Below are 13,975 nucleotides of genomic sequence, written 5' to 3'. Positions count from 1 at the left end.
AACGGCGAAATAGAATTTGGACTCCCACTTAATGCCGAACAGATTCCACTGGGACGGGTGAATAGGAATGATTTTGAAGGCGTCAGTAATGTCCGCTTTGGAGAGCCACGCTCCGTGCCCTGTGCACTTAATCACTTTGATTGCATTGTCCACTGAGGCATAGTGAAGGGAAAACTGCTCTGAAGGGATGATACTATTGACGCTGCAAAATGGGCCGGAACGGGGATTTGAACGGAACACTGGGAAGGGGGAGGAGCTAAAGGGACCGTTTATATATCCTTTTTGGAGTTCTTTGTCAATGAGCTGGGAGACTATGTTAGGTTCTTTAGCGGCTGACTGAAGATTTTTTGCAACGAAAGTAACTGTGGGAGATGAGAGGACCCCTACCCTGAAGCCTTGGGAGAGCCCTGATAGGAGATAGTCCACGAACACGGAATCTGGGTAGGTGGATAGCGCAGCTGCTAGCTGAGGGATGTTAATGGGAGTGGAGGGGTGATGTTTCAGAATGTTTTTCCACCACGAGGTTTCTGGCGCAGAGCTACTAGGTTTTGGTTGCGCCTGGGGCATGCGGACTTCGGGTGTGCCTCCCTGCAGAAACTACAAATATGAAGAAATGAACAATAGGGGTGAGTACAAACATTTTCGTTGAATCTAGCACAGAGTTTATCTTCATATCTCATGGGCACCTGACGGTTTGGTCTATCGATTCCGGAATACTGCATGTGAGAGGCTCTGGGCGCGGAGAAAGGCACTGATGGGCAGAGGGCAGCGATGTGGCCCTGCGCTCCACAGCTGTTGCAGGAAATAGCGGATTGCCCGCCGGTAGCCATCACGAGCAGCTCGATGTCCATCACTGACCAGTCGAGGCGGATATTGCTATGCGCTAGGTGAAGCGCTGCTTTACTAGAAAAGCTTTTGTGATACTGGTAGAAGATGGATTTCCCGTATCTAAGGTTGATATCTCCGATAATGGCCATGTATTCATCTAATTCTACTCTTCTCTCAGGGTAGACGGAGCAGATTACGTCACGGAAGATGCCGAAAGCTACCATAAATTGCCCTACGCTGATGTCTCTGATGAGCCTGGGGTCTGCGGTCTTAAAGACGGCGGTGATATTTCCTCCTGTGGCGATGGCTTTATCGCACTCCGGGGAGGGCAGAATAGGCTAAGCAGGTTAACATCCTTCCTTCAAGAATTTTTGACCTAAACCGTGTGGAGATGTTAGCGGCTTGGGAAATAAAAGGCCTACCTGCAGGGGGGGCTGGGAGGGCCGAAGCCAGAGAATAAGGATGAGCTGCCGCTGGGATGCGTGGAACACCCTGACCTGAAAACCCCAGTGGGACTGGGGCAGCGAGCGCTGCTCTGAGTGCGACAGACGTTGACGCTCCTGTGCCGGAGTCTTCAATGGCCTGAAGGCGAGCATCGATGGCTCTTATGGAGCTATCCAGGGATTGCAGGGCGCTGGCCACGCTACTCTCCCCGCTCCCGGCCTGGTGAGCCTGGGAAGGGGTGGACTTGGGAGGCGGACGGGGTCCTGGAGGGCTCAATTTCCTGGTCCTTTTTCCTCCGCGGCCTCGGCCGCGTCCTCGCCTTGGTCTCTCTGGGGAGCTGCTTCGGGCTGCTTCCCCGGGCTGGGGAGCTGTGCTGGAGACCTGATCCGAGAGCTCTCGGAGCTGCGAGAGAGTGAGGCCTGGAGCTGTGGGGATGCCCTGCTGCTGGAGTCGGGCGATGAGGAAGTCTACCTCCGATGATAGGCCGCTGTGGGGAGTCGAACCGGGATCAAAGATATCCATACCAGGTTCGTCTGAATTGTCCGAGTTGGACATCTTGCGCTAGTTTTTTCTGTTTGTTTGTTTTTCTCACGAGGAGGAGTAGTATTACTGCTACTGTTTGCGGTCATCTGCAAATGACAACTGACAGGGAGGAAGAGCAGGCATTTAAGGAATTTAGCATGTGCAGCTATTGGCTGCTGAGGGGTGACGCCCTCATATTTAATGAGGGGGGAAGGGAGCCATAGAGTGACGTGTAAGTGACTCGTGTTAGGTCTTCCTTATTGAACTTGCGCTAAGCTTCATTTAGTATATCTTTAGATACTTTGTTTCGTAGATTCTTCGGGCCAAGTACAATAACTTCAGTTTTGGTCGTGTTTAACATCAAAACATTTAAGGTAATCCACGTTTTTAAGTCCTTAAAGAGCCTGTGACAGCATCCCAACAACAGTTGTGCAATGAAATATTGGGCTACTAGTAATCTCGAACCGTCAGTTTAAAAAAGAAAAAGCGATACCGTTCCGTTAAATATCAATAATTTCGAACATCACGGGGAAATTCCTTCGACTCATTTTGAAGTTTTGGGGGAAGCCGGAAGTGACGTCAATGCGGGAACGCTTCACTGTGCGGCGAGAGAGCCAAACACGGACAAAGTGTGTTGTCATGCGTATAAATGGTGAATTACTGAGTTTAGGCACGTTAATAACGTTGTAATGAAGTTGACTACAGTATATTCATATGTGTCAGTGCTTTCATGTCAATTTGGCGAACATAAACATAAATGATCGTGGTGAAGATGATGATTACATTAGGATTAGACGCCGACGTGTCGCACTTATCATTCATATTACATCATCAATCAGATCATCGATCATATAATATCATAATATATCATATATTTCCTTATCTGAGTCAGCTTCTCCAGCCTCATCTGGCCGTGCAACACTCACAGTGTCACAGACTGTATGCAGAAGTATTATTTAACACATTATGTTGACGAAACACTCGAGACAAATGTAATTAAAGTCAGACCCACTCGTGTCTTAGACGTGAATGCGCTCTCAGCTGGAAAGAGAAACCCTGGCTTGATTTTCCGAGTTGATAACCAGCGTCGTAGGACCGCTTAGCGAGATCTCGTTTGTTAGTTTGTTGTTGTTAGTTTGTTTGTTACTCAAACATATCCAGGGTCTGTTGAACTGGCTTCGTAGTACAGGGCACAGGTGGCTAGCAGCGCTAATGTCAAAGACACAGACATTATACATTATATTTGTATTTTACCAGGATGCAGTGACACAAATATTTACATATTTACATTTACTATCTACAGCACCCGCCGCCCCTGACATCCCCCACTCCCCCTGTTGACAATTTACTAGCGGTACCGAAGTGGGCCGGTCGAGAGTCCCGGGATGATTTGTAGTCCCATTCCACCACTGGCTACATGACCATATGATCGCCCATATTGACGCACCTCATTCCTAAACTTAGAAGATACAACATAAACCGATCCTTCAGCCTCATATGAGCTCTCAGACACGTTCAACATTAACCTGTCATCGCTGTCTGAGCTTGCTGCTGTGTGCGCCATCGTGCGTTTACATGCAGAACCTTGGATCCTGAACGGTGCAGCTGGAGCACTGTGCCCGCAATGACGTCACCCATCATTTGGCGGGACTTGAAGAATCCGCGAGAAGATCCAGAAAATTGTCAACATTGAAGGGCAGATTAATGGTTATCAAAGTACAAATATCCAAAATCAGTTCAGTAACGGTTTTCAAGGGGACAATATGTACTCAAATTGATGGGTTTGGATGACGGGGGAAACTCGTGTCACAGGCTCTTTAAGGCAGTCTTGAATTTTATTTAGATGATTAATTTCATCAGGCTTGATTGATAAATATAGTTGAGTATCATCCGCATAACAATGAAAGTTTACAGAATGATTCCTTATAATATTATTGCCTAACGGAAGCATATATAATGTGAACAAAATAGGTCCAAGCACTGAGCCCTGTGCACTGTGCTATGATGTGTTCTAAAGCCAGACTGAACATCTTCAAATAAATCATTGTTTTTTTAAGTAATCACACAGCTGTTTTGCAACTGCTTTCTCAAGAATCTTTGAGAGGAACGGAAGATTAGAAATAGGTCTATAGTTGGCTAAAACCTCTGGATCGAGGTTGTGCTTTTTAAGAAGCGGTTTTATCACTGCTACTTTGAATGATTGTGGAACATAGCCTGATAATAAAGACATATTCATAATATTTAATAAAGAAGTGCTAATTAATGGAAAAACTTCCTTCAACAGCTTAGTTGGAATTGGGTCTAACATGCACGTTAATGGTTTAGAAGAGAGAATCATTGAATGTAATTGTTCAAGGTTTATGGCTGAAAAGCATTCTAGTTTACTATCTAGTGTAATATTAGAACTTACGTTTCCGGGAGCTGTTGATAACACTATACTGGTCAAAGGCAAGAGGTCATTCATTTTGTTTCTAAGAGTAACAATTTTATCGTTAAAAAAGCACATAAAATCATTACTACTGAGTGCTATGGGAATAGAAGGCTCAATCGAGCTGTGGCTCTCTGTCAGCCTGGCTACAGTGCTGAAAAGACATCTTGCATTATTCTTATTCTCATCTATTAATGAAGAGTAGTAGGCTGATCTCGCTTTACGCAGTGCTTTCTTATATTCATTGAGAGTAATATGCCAAATTAAACGAGATTCTTCAGGTTTAGTGGAACGCCATATCCTTTCAAGTTGTCTCGACTTTTTCTTTATTTTGCGGGTTTCGGCATTATGCCACGGAGCTAATCTATGTTGTTTTATTTTCTTCTTTTTCAAAGGAGCAACAGAGTCTAATTTTATTATCAACAACATGATCAATTTGGGGTGGTGTACATTTTGTATAAGTTTCCTCCCCTACATGCATATGCTATCGAGTTAAGTATTGGTGGATTCTCTTCCTTAAATGTGGCTATAGCACTAACAGAAAGGTTTCTGCTGCAAGAGCTTTTGACTAATGCTTTGTAGTCTAGTAATAGTACTTCAAAAGTTACTAAGAAATGGTCGGATAAAGCAGGATTATGCGGTTCGACTAATAGTTGCTCAATTTCAATACCATACGTCAGAACAAGGTCGAGAGTGTGATTATAGCAGTGGGTTGGTTTATTTACACTCTGACAGAAACCAACAGAATCTAATATAGAGTTAAATGCAACAGTAAGGCTATTTTTATCATCGTCAACATGAATATTAAAGTCACCTACGATAATTACTTTGTCTGTTTTAAGAACCAAAGTTGATAAAAACTCAGAGAATTCTGATAATAATTCTGAATAAGGACCTGGTGCATGGTACACTGTAACAAATAAGATTGGCTGCAAAGTTTTCCAGGTCGGATGCGTAAGACTAAAAACGAGGCTTTCAAAGGAGGTATAATTTAATTTTGGTTTAGTATTGATAAGTAAACTTGAGTCAAAGATTGCTGCAACTCCACCTCCTCGGCCCGTGTCTCGGGCAATATGAGTATTGATATGGCTGGGTGGAGTGGCCTCATTTATGCTGACATATTCTTCATGTCTCAACCAAGTTTCAGTGAGACAGCATATATCAATATTATAATCTGATATTAAATCATTTACCAATATTGCTTTAGATGCTAGAGATCTTATGTTTAAGAGACCACATTTAATCTTCCTGTTGTGTTGCACTGTAGTAGTTGTTACATTTACTTTTATTAGGTTATTATTAGTGCTGTCAAAATTATCGCGTTAACGGCGGTAATTAATTTTTTGAATTAATTGCGTTAAAATATTTAACGCATTTAACGCATGTGCAGAATGGCCCGCCCCATACGTGCCACCAGTGGCAGCGCCAGGGTATGGCTGGGGTAGGCTACACCCATACAAAGAAATGGCTTAGCCCCACCATGAAAAATGATGTTAAAGTAAGCAAAATAAAGTCTGCCAACTCGCGCGGAGTAAATTGCACAGACAGTTTAGTAAGATTGATTTCAGTAGCCACGGTTTTGAAAACTTTTGTCACGTAGTGATCGTCTTCTCAATAGAACATCTTTGATAACGGCGTGGTGTTGTTGCAGGAAGTCCCGACGGAGAATACACTGCGGTCAAGCCAGCCTCCACTTGGGAAAACACAGTCAAGCCAGCCCGCACGTGATATTGGGGTGCGCGAATATTAGAAGCATTACGGTAAAATCCCAGCTCTTACTCGGTCAATAACAAAAGCACCTATAAAAACAAACCAAACATATTAAATTAAGAAATATGTACTATATAATGTGATCAATAATTATTTAAAACAAACTACGTATAACTACCACGAGTAAATGTAAAATGTAAGGAGTTTCAAAATAAAAGTCCTTTACAATCTCATATTGAAATCCCATATATGAGCTATCAGCCCTGTGTTTAGATAAGAATAAAACGAAATCTCTCCCTGATCCAAGACTCATCTCACTGCAGGGTGATAGAAGGACAGCCCATCTACTCACCCAGAAAAAATCAGGACATTCTGATGTGGAGTTTCAAAATAAAAGACCTTTGAAATCCCATATATGAGCTATCAGCCCTGTGTTTAGATAAGAATAAAACGAAATCTCTCCCTGATCCAAGACTCATCTCACTGCAGGGTGATAGAAGGACACCCCATCTACTCACCCAGAGAAAATCAGGACATTCTGATATATAGTTTCAAAATAAAATGGTAAGGTAGGACCCAAACACAGTGTTAAAACAAGGGAGGCAGATATTGAGGACAAAAAAACAAAAAACAAAAAGGAGCAGGCGAGGTAAAAGTGAAATCAAATTTTAGACAGAAATGCACTATTATTTTGAAACTATATATCAGAATGTCCTGATTTTCTCTGGGTGAGTAGATGGGGTGTCCTTCTATCACCCTGCAGTGAGATGAGTCTTGCATCAGGGAGAGATTTCGTTTTATTCTTATCTAAACACAGGGCTGATAGCTCATATATGGGATTTCAAAGGTATTTTATTTTGAAACTCCACATCAGAATGTCCTGATTTTTTCTGGGTGAGTAGATGGGCTGTCCTTCTATCACCCTGCAGTGAGATGAGTCTTGCATCAGGGAGAGATTTCGTTTTATTCTTATCTAAACACAGGGCTGATAGCTCATATATGAGATTTCAATATGAGATTTCAAAGGACTTTTATTTTGAAACTCCTTACATTTTACATGTACTCGTGGTAGTTATACGTAGTTTGTTTTAAATAATTATTGATCACATTATATAGTACATATTTCTTAATTTAATATGTTTGGTTTGTTTTTATAGGTGCTTTTGTTATTGACCGAATAAGCGCTGGGATTTTACCGTAATGCTTCTAATATTCGCGCACCCCAATATCACGTGCGGGCTGGCTTGACTGTGTTTTCCCAAGTGGAGGCTGGCTTGACCGCAGTGAGAATACTCTTGCTGTAGTACAGGGCAGAGCCATATCATAGTAATAATATGGCTCTGGTACAGGGGTGCACATAACTGGTACGCAGGTTATGGCGTAATCTGAAATGCGTACCGTCACTTGTGTCACAAAGCGCATTTGTGTACCGACGTACTTGTGAAGCTTTTCCAGAAGGCGGTTAGATCACCGGACGACAGAGTCGGTCTCCGTGTGCACAGACAGGCTGCTGTTAACGTCGGTCTGTACAACGGAACTGTGCCACAACTACGCCAACCGGCTGCGGAGGGAGACTCCCCCCATCACTGGAGAACTGCGCTAAAACAGCTGATCACAAGGTTCACACTCCGTGGTCACAAAGTACTCCACTAGCCCCCCCTCTGTCGACTTTCCTGAAGTACTCCCCCGTTGATAGAAATCAACACGTAATGAATTAAGACCCCACGGTTTGATGATTGATAGGTGTGTGGGTTGTCTTTCATTTTGACATGCAGAAAAATGTTATAATAAACATACATACTGTATGTTAAATGGATATATCCGCCTGCTTTCATTTATCTTTCCATTCCCACAACAATATACATAAATAAATGGCATATTTTGGACATAGTTCGAATGGTGATTAATCATGATTAATACATTTTTAAACTGTGATTAATCTGATTAAAATTTTTAATCGTTTGACAGCCCTAGTTATTATGTATGACACCTCTATTAGGTTTTACCTTAAATTGTCCTTGGGCAGACACACACACGCTAATATTGGGTATTTTATTGGGTTCGGGATTCCTATGGATGACTGCCTAGGAGAGAGCGCAGAGAAGCGTGTAAGACTGCGACTCCACCTCCTGGTCTCAACTCCAGTTTGTCATGGATTAAGTCCTCAAAGCCCTGAAATGTTTGCCGAAATGAGATCTGCACCTTCCAAAGTAGGATGAATGCCGTCTCTCTTAATCGGACCAGGTTTTCCCCAGAAGGCTGTCCAATTATTTACGAAGCCCACATTGTTTGCTGGGCACCACCAAGACAACCAGCGCTGAAAATATGACATTACGGTGTCCGACATTGTTTTTGTGGTTTCCACATTAAGTTTGGTGCATTCTGATTGGCGTAAACGAACATCATTACCACCGACGTGAATAACAATCCTACCGTATTTATGTTTATTTTTAGCCAGCAGTTTAAGATGCGCCTCAACGTCGCCCGCTCTGGCCCCCGGAATGCATGTGACTGTGGAGGCTTCGGTCTCTAAATTCACGTGTCTCATAATAGAGCTACCAATAACCAGAGTTGGCTTCTCAGCGGGTGTCTCGCTGAGTGGGGAATATCTGTTAGATACGTGAACGGGTTGGTGGGGACCTGCGGGTTTCGTGTTATGCCCCTTCTGAACAGTCACCCAGTCTCCCTGCTGCTCGGGAGTTGCCGGGGGATGGCTAAGAGGAGCTACCTTTTGCCGGTCCGCACCGGCTAACATGGGCTTTACTGTAGCTGAGTTACTTTCTAAGATGCAGAGCCGGGCTTCTATGGCTATGATTCCCGCCTCCAACCTAACAACTATACTACATTTAACACATGTATCGGTACCAGTAAAGGAGGTATGGAAGTAACCAAACATGAGACAGGTAGAGCAGGAAATAGCACCCGAGGGTGGGGAAAGAGCCATGGCTAGCTATCAAGCTAAAGTAGCTACCGTTAGCAAACCCGAAAAGAGTGTAGGCAACTGTGGAGTTACAGTCGCTAAGAGAAGGAGAGTTGTGAGTGCTTAAGCTGTAGTAACGTGTGATTACAACGTCAGGCAGTTGCCGTGATCAAGAGTTTTAAAACGATCGATTAAGTTAAGATAATAAGCTATCAGCAACAGAACAGGCACACGGGATACCCGGAGGTGACAACAACAACAACCGGAAGTTACATGCTTAACGCAATAGTGGTCCGTGTAGACTGCCATTACATGTCACTTGTTAGACGCTTCTATCCAAAGCGACTTACATACTCAATACTGTGGGCAATCCCCACAGTCGCAATTTGGGGTGAAGTGTCTCAGGGACACAACGACATGCTGACTGCAGTGGGGTTTGAACTTTGATCCGAATACCAACACACAACCCACTGCACCACACGCCTCCATCACATAGATGTCATTCTAACAAATGCAGCTCATAAGTTTGTGTCTGTTGGTGTTTTTCCAAATGATATCAGCGACCATTGCACTATTGCTTGCGTTAGGATCACTACGTTGACCAAAGACAAGGGCCTTATCGTGCTCAGGCGCTGCTTCAAACACTTCTCTGAGCAGGCTTTCCTACACGATCTGGCGGAGGTTAAATGGCACTTCATAGCGTTAATTCCATCCGTCGATGTTGCTGTCCAATTCTGTATTGATAACTTTTTATTAATTATTAATAGACATGCCCCCCTTAGAAAATTCAGAGTTAGGAATAGGAACACTCCATGGTTTACTAGAGAACTATCTGATCTCATTCATGATCGAAATAAGCAATGGTCCTTAGCTAGAAAGTCTAACACTAGTGATGACTGGCTTCTTTTTCGTGTCCTCAGAAATAAATGTTCAGCCATTATTAAAAAAGCTAAAGCTGATTACTATCTGAGCTTAACCACTGATTGTTTTAATGACCATTCCAAGTTCTGGAAAACAATTGAATCCCTTCAGAACAAGAAGGTTTCTAGTTTCCCACAAAAACTGAAGGTCAGTGATTATTTTATTTCAGATACAAATGATCCTAAAATGTCTGCCGGGCCTGACGGCCTCAACCCTTTCTTTTTAAAAATGTCAGCTCAGATTATAGCACAGCCAATTACTGATATTTTAACCTCTCCCTGTCCACTCACACACTGCCAGCTGTGTGGAAGCAAGCTCTGGTCTCGCCCCTCTTGAAAGCTGGTGATCCCACAGAGTTAAATAACTATCGTCCTATCTCAAATCTTTCTGCGTTATCAAAGATTCTTGAGTCCCTAGTTTCTGCTCAGCTAAAGCTCTTTTTAAATGCACACAACATCCTTAACCCTATGCAATCTGGATTCAGATCAAAGCACAGTACTGTGACTGCCAGTCTGAAAGTCTTAGACCACATTAAGGCTGCTTTGGATAACAAACCTTTTTGTGTTGCATTGTTTATTGACCTAGCCAAAGCATTTGACACTGTAGATCACCACATTATATCTAATGTTATGTTGATGTCTCGTTTCGGTCATAATGCCATTTGCTGGTTTCAGAGTTATCTAACCGACCGTACTCAATGCGTCAGGTTGGGTAGTACTGTCTCTGAGCCAGTCACCTTGAAGAAGGGAGTTCCACAGGGCTCTATTTTGGGGCCCTTGCTCTTTTTATTATATGTAAACAATATTTGTAATCAGATGTTCTACCTATCATATGTATGCTGATGACACTATTGTATACTCATGTGCTCCTTCTCTGGATATGGCCGTTTACAATTTTAAATCTGATTTTATCACGCTGCAGCATGCGCTTCTTGATTCCAAACTGCTATTGAACAGTTAGAAGACCAAAGCAATGGGGGTTTTGATTGGACAGAAATCTAAACTTTAAACATCACATTGAAGTTCTAACTAAGAAATAGAAATTCACTCTTGGCTTCCTTTACAGACTTAAACATTGTTTTTCAACTTCTTCCCATAAAAGGTTGGTCTCTGGCTTTTTCCTGTCCCAGCTGGACTACGGTGACACCATCTATAGGTTTGCCTGTCCCACTGTTTTGGCCAAACTTGACCCACTCTACCACGCTGCACTGCGATATATATCAGATGCACCCTATAGGACTCATCATTGCACACTGTACAGCCTAACTGGATGGTCCTCACTTAGTATGCGTAGGATGCAGCATTGGATTTTATTATTGTATAAAGCCATTTTAGGAAAGCTTCCACTGTATATTTGTGCCAGATTTGCTCCAGTTTGTGACTCTCACAACCAAAGAACCAATGCCTGGATACGGTTCCAGGTTCCTGCTGTGCGGACCGAGGCTGGGAAAAGGAGTCTTTTTTATCATGGTCCTTGGTCTTGGAATGACCTTCAATCACGCCTCAAACTGATGGCACTTGTCCCTATAGCCTGTTTTAAATTGAAGTTGTCTGAGGTCCTTACCACCAGCTGCTCTTGCAGTAATAAGTAGTGTACCTTTCTGTCCCAAATGTGCACAATGTAGTGGCTGCTTTTCGTCTTTTACTTAGTTGTGTTTTCTGTATTTTATATGTCTGTGTTATGTGTAAGAACGTGTAACGTTGCTGCCTTCTTGGCCAGGTCAGCATTGTAAATGAAATGTTGTCTCAATGTTTTCTTCTGGTTAAATAAAGGTTACATAAAAACATAGTGTCATGACCAACATTAACTTTTTTTGTACAGTCCCTCCAGGCTAAGAGTGTATTGACCACTGTGAAACATTTATCCATATTTTCACCTTATTTTCACCTTTGAAAATGTGAGAGTTTCCACTGGCAACGGGTCAAAGAAAACGGCTTCCACCTGAACCCATAGTGAGTCCTGTCTTCCCAGTGACTAATGGCACATTTCCACTGCAGCGGGGTAGCCCCGTTTAAGCGTCCCTAAGTGTCCTCGCTCAGGCCTCGGGCTGCCTCGCTGGCCGTCCGAGGCCGTGGCGCATTTCCATTAGAGTTTAGGACAACCTGATCTCACCAGAATGCGTGACTCCACCACGACACCTTAACACCACAATGCGTGGTGGAGTCACGAACTTTGTTACATTTATGTTTCGGCACCACGCAAACAACCCCAATGTAAAGTGAATGAGGCTCCTTTGTCGTGGTGCACACACGCATTTCTACAACGTCCCGCAGTGAGCTTTTATTCTATAAAACGTTTTTTTAAATCTACTTTATAGCTTGTAGGCAGTGGCGTAGCGGGGGAGCCCCGGAGCTTAGGGGGCCCCGCCCCCACTGTAGGCTATCCTCTTAGATTTCGTAACGCGGGAACAGGGCGCAGAGGGCGGGGCCCCCCCCCTCCCTGCTATGTTGCTACGTCATGTGTACGCTGCCTGTAGTAGTACAACAGTGTATTATTATAATTATTTGCTCACCTGTGATAGGGCTAGCCGGCTGATAACTAATGTTCATTGGCAGGCTGGGCAGCGTTCAAAACAAAGCGGGAAGCATTGCTCATATAAATAACGTTCATTAGTTGCGTTGCCGGTAAACATGAAAAATGAAGTGCCACTACCCAAGCGGTGCTCAGAATGAGAGCGAAAGCCGAACAGGAGAGGGCAAAACTAAAATAACGTCATTTTTCCGGCAGGCATCAAAGGTAGACGTAGACTCTAACGTTACTGCAGATAGACCGCTAGCAAACCCCACCGGCCCCCGGCCGTCAGCTCCGGGTCCAGGCAGACAGCCCAGCAGCCCCGTTACAGCCGAGCCAGCTAGTCGTGCCTCGCGCTTCAAGACAGGTTAGACATTAGAATAATAGAAAGTTTTATTCGCCATAACCAGTAAGAGTATGCTACAGGTTACATTGGAATTGGAATCTAATCCGTTCCTTTTTGCAGGTCAGCAAGAAGTCAGCTGTGCCCCCTCCGAGGCCAGTTCAGACATAGGCATAGCCAAGGCTGCCCAGCCAGCTAGCCGTGCCCCCACACACCCCAGCAGCCTCGTTACAGCCGAGCCAGCTAGTCGTGCCTCACGCTTCGAGACAGGTTAGAATAATAGAACGTTTTATTCGCCAATCGCCATAAAGAGGAACGTGCCGAGGCGACTGGCTTGAAAAAGGCCATGGAGAGCTTTGAGTTTGTTGTAATGACTGTAATACAGGACAAGGTCCTTGAAACAGTCAACATTGTGTCCCAAGCTCTCCAGCGCAAAGACGTGGACCTCTTACAGAGGTGACAACAATGCTTGGTAACGCAACCGATACACTTGCCCAACTCCGAGGAGAGTTTGATGGCTTAAAAGCGCACGCGCAAGACCTGGCATCCTCATGGGGTGTCCACAGTCTCTTCAAAGACAAACGCGCAAGGCGCACAAAGAGGCACTTTTTTGAGCTTTGCGAGGACCAGCGGCTCCAAGACCCAGGGGAGCATTTTAGAGTGGCGGTATTTTACGCAAATATCGATATTGTCGTTGCCCAACTCAAAAATCGATTTCTTGGAATGAGCGAAGTTGCACAGCGATTTTCTTTTCTGCTTCCCCGCAAACTTTTGCGCACAACAGACAAGGATCTGTCTGAGTCCGCAAGTGCTTTATCAGGCCAGTATAAAGACGACCTGTCAGCCGAGTTTCCTTTCCAGATCCTGTCCCTCCGTAATGCTCTTAGGCCTACTATAAAGAAAATTGAGCGTGGAACAATCAAAGACCTTGCACAAACCCTGCTCATTGAAAATCAGTCCATTTTGCCAAGTATCCCCGATGTTGCCACAGCACTGAAATTGTTTTTAACTATACCCGTGACTGTTGCCAGTGCTGAGAGATCTTTCTCAAAACTTAAATTAATAAAGACATATTTGAGGAGCACAATGTCGCAAGAGAGACTGTCTGGGTTAGCAGTCCTTAGTATTGAGAGCCGACGCGCGCGCAGTATAGATTTAAAGACTGTTATACAGGACTTTGCGCAGAAGAATGCCAGGAGACGCACTCGTATAAAATAATAGGCCTACAAAGCAGCTCCTGATTGCATCCTCTATGTGGCCTATAGGATGTGTTTTATTTGTTTGTTTTTTGTAGGCTACTTTTCTTTTATACAGAATGTTATATATATGTGAACCGTTCCGTTGTGTG

The sequence above is a fragment of the Pseudochaenichthys georgianus genome, chromosome 1 (assembly GCF_902827115.2).
Source record: "Pseudochaenichthys georgianus chromosome 1, fPseGeo1.2, whole genome shotgun sequence".
In the NCBI taxonomy this organism is placed as follows: Eukaryota; Metazoa; Chordata; class Actinopteri; order Perciformes; family Channichthyidae; genus Pseudochaenichthys; species Pseudochaenichthys georgianus.
Note: the sequence above shows the minus strand (reverse complement) of the source record.